Source organism: Henckelia pumila, chromosome 2 (assembly GCF_033568475.1).
Source record: "Henckelia pumila isolate YLH828 chromosome 2, ASM3356847v2, whole genome shotgun sequence".
Classification (NCBI taxonomy): Eukaryota; Viridiplantae; Streptophyta; class Magnoliopsida; order Lamiales; family Gesneriaceae; genus Henckelia; species Henckelia pumila.
The window spans coordinates 158,435,018-158,439,099 of NC_133121.1; positions in this window are offsets into that span (position 1 = coordinate 158,435,018).

Sequence of the window (4,082 nt, forward strand, 5' to 3'; positions counted from 1 at the left end):
TTAATTATAAAAATATTTGTCTCATCATATTCATTTTATTGCATGCTTGCCGGATTCACGCAATTTATGTCTAAACATGCATACAATCATAATATCAAATATTATATAGGATGATCGATTCCATTTCTAATTGACCCGTGGTTGCCAATCACGGGTCTTAGTCCAATCCTAGGTGATATGCAGTATGCAATGCAATCCTATTACATGTGCTTCCAATTTACATTTCTTCAGTCTTTATTGTCTGCTGGGCCCACCGTCTTCAAATCTTGATCTCCCACTAAATCTAATGTATTTACAATAAATAACAATGACAAGTAGGGGATACATTTTTAGGGGTGGGAACGGGCTATAAACCAAGCCCACTTTTATTACATATGACATTCATATCGGGCCATAAACCAGGCCCATTAATAAAACCAACAACAATAAAAACAAAATGTAAATTCCTAACATACACCTACAAAATTGGTCATGGCAATCGATCATCCTTATCCAATAACATTTAATTCAAAATTAATTTATTGGATAACATGCAGTGGCAATTCAAATTTAAACAAGATAAAATCATATTTTATATATAAAATCTCATTTCACATATAAAATCATATTTTATCTCTATATCAAATAAAATCATATTTTATCTATAAAATCCAATTTTACAAATAAAATCATATTTTACTCAATATATCATAAGATCATATCTTATCATCAATTGTACCAAAATAATTGATTTCAAAATTCAATTTACGGATAAAACATTAAAATTTTCCAAAAATTCAAATTTATCCAAAATCAATTTTAAAATTTACGGACTCGAACAATTCGATCCGAAATCTCGTGAACCAATCAAAAACAATTTTTGACCGGACCAAAAATAAAATTTTAACATATTAAAATTAATTTTTAATAAAAATATAATTTTTTTCCCGCGGGCCGCCCGGGACACTCCCGGGCCGGCCGCACCCGGGGCGCGGGCCGGGGGCAGCCCGGCTGCCCCCTTAGGGCAGCAACAATTGCTGCCCTGGCGGCGCCTAGCGCCGTCCTGGGCGGCGCCGAACGCCGCCCCTGGGCGGCGCTGTGCGCCGCCCTGGGCAGCGCCGAGCGCTGCCCTGCGCAGCGCCCAGCGCTGCGCTGGGCAGCGCACAGCACTGCCCTGGGCGGCGACGGTCGCCGTCCTGGGCGGCGCCGTGCGCCCCCTTTGGGCGGCGCCGTGCGCCGCCCGGGGCAGCAACAATTGCTGCCCCACCGGGCAGCGATCCAATCGCTGCCCGGGTTTTGCCCCGAAAAAAAAATTTTTTATTTAAAAATATTTATTTTGTTTTCCAAAAACCGAGATTCAAAAATTTTGTACAATCGATTAATTTAATCGTTTGATCTGAGCAACCTGGCTCTGATACCACTGTTGGAAAAAACCTGGCGGTCAGATCAATCACGATTGATACCCGGTGCAGCGGAAGTTAAAAATTTTTATCATGGAACAATTCCATGGTGTGGGTATCAACCATTCAACGATTAAATTATTGTGTGTGTAAAATTCAAATAACAATTAATTAAATTTTACCTTCAATCTCGCAACGAGATTACTGGACACCAACAGATTTTATCTGCTCTTGTTGTCTCTCCCTGGAACCGATGAACTCCTTCAATCAGGTCCACGAACAGAGGTTTAATCCCTCTGATAGATTGCACTAGAAAATCTATCAGAAGTTTTTCTGCGAAGAGAATAAACGAATCTGATTCGTTATTCCTTACTGCGATTCAAAATCACAGACCGGAAAATCTCGGGCAGAGTATGGGGAGGGTTCGGCCGAAACAATCTTTGAGAGGAACTAGGGTTTTCGATTTTTGCTCTAAAAAATTATGACCTGTTGTGTGTAATTTCTGTACTGAAATAACTTATTTATAATGCAGGCCACTAACACCTTAGGGCCCATTAATCATAAGCTGGGGCCTGACAAGCAAAGCCCGCTCGTTCAGAAATTAATATAAAATTCATCGTGACTCCGATTGATGAAACGATTTCACCAATGTGCACAGAAACCATTTCTGCACGTTTTAAAGTCAAAATAAATTTTCCTGAATCCGAATTCAGTGGTTTCCAAAAATGTCCATCCCTATGTCATTTTAGGAAACTCTACTCCCTTACTCTTAATTAAGAAGTCCAACTCCTTAGTTCATTAAATTTAACTCTTTAAATTTAACTATCTCAACGGGGATTAAAACTCCATTACACTGTGTGACCCTCAATGGTTCAGGGATACAGCTAGCCGTGGGCTCACAACTCCTTGTGACTCGGAACAACACTTTCCAACTTGCCCAACGAATCATGGTAAAGCGCCTAGCAACATCGCCCCATGATTCCCTAGGTATCACTGATAGTGCCTACAAGAACCAGTAGATTTTGGTTAGCGTACAGTACGGTCCCTTCATCCAAATATCCCGATCGAATCAACAACCATTGGTATATCGAGAGTCGCTCAAGATTCGATAACTATGCAATGCATCTTGAAGATCAAATTAGTGACATCGCATGTGCTACTAAGAAACCATTTCTTAAATCACATCAAGTACTCTGGCCAGAGATTTGTCACACTAATATCTCCTCAGATCGCATAGGATATCCACACTCGCAAGTATGTGGTGAATCCTTGACAACAATGCATTGACTCCTATATGTGTCGTAACTGTACCCAATCTCGACACCTGATGACCCCCATAGAGTCGGTAAACGAGTCAAAGCACAGCACTAGCATATAGAGTCTCCATGATGTTTCAAGTCGTAAGGACTAATGGTGTACAACCAAAACCGCGGACTTTATCCACTCGATAAGTGATAACCACTTGGAAAGTCCGGATAGGGTAGTTCGATTATTCATCCTATGAATATCCATTTGCATGCTTCGAACATCTCCATGTTCCCTACCAATGAAACGTGGTACTCCGCATCGCAAATGCTAGTCTCAAACTCGAGCGATCCTTATCCTTATTATCGGACGGCTCAATCGACTAGGAACGGTTTTTAGAATATACAGTGACTATAAGATGTATTTCATGATAGGCATCTCCATGTTCTACCACATCTTACATACACTATAGTATATTCAAGGTCTTTATCAAAACAACAATAGTATATCACAATATAACAATATGAAGTAATATAAAGTCATTGCCATAAAAGTGTAAATAATATTAAACAAAAGATTGTTTATACAAAGAGTCATCAAAGCCCATAGCCACACAGTTGGCTCACTGGGCACCCACTCTTACAGAAGTCAGATGTGACTGAATTTGTATCCAGATATTTGAATTACCAACAGGTAAAATCTGAATGAAAGAATCCAGGTGGTCTATTACATAGTTTATCCATTCCAGAGTGGAAATGAGATCATAAATCCATGGATTTCGTTACACAGCTACCACATTCATCCAGAGGGTGTGATGCCATTTGGGTGATTATTGATGGTTTGACGAAATCAGCATGTTTCATTCCGTACAGAATGATGTACCGACATGATCAGATGTCAAAGATCTACGTCAGAAAAGTGGTAAGATTACATGGTGTGCCTAAATCTATCGTTTCAGATCGAGACCTTAGATTTGCATCACACTTTTGGCATAGCTTGCAACAAGCTCTTGGTACTCAATTGCATCTGAGTACAACTTATCATCCTCAAACAGATGGACAGTCAGAGCGGACTATCGAGACATTTAGATATGTTGAGAGCTGTAGTACTAGACTTTGGTACTAGTTGGCAAGATTCATTACCACTTGTAGAATTTTCTTATAATAACAACTATCAGACTAGCATGGAGATGACTCCTTTTGAAGCACTGTACGGAAAGAAATGTAGATCACCATTATATTGGGATGATATCTCAGACGTACCAGATGTTGGGCCGGATATGATCCGAGAAATGACTGAAAAGGTGAAGCTTATCCAAAAAAGAATGAAAACAGCTCAGGACAGACAAGCAAAGTATGAAAATATCAGACGACGACCTCTATCTTTTGATCAGGGAGATAGAGTTTTCTTGAAGATTTCTCCGTTTAGAGGTACAGTCAGATTTGGCAAGAGAGGAAA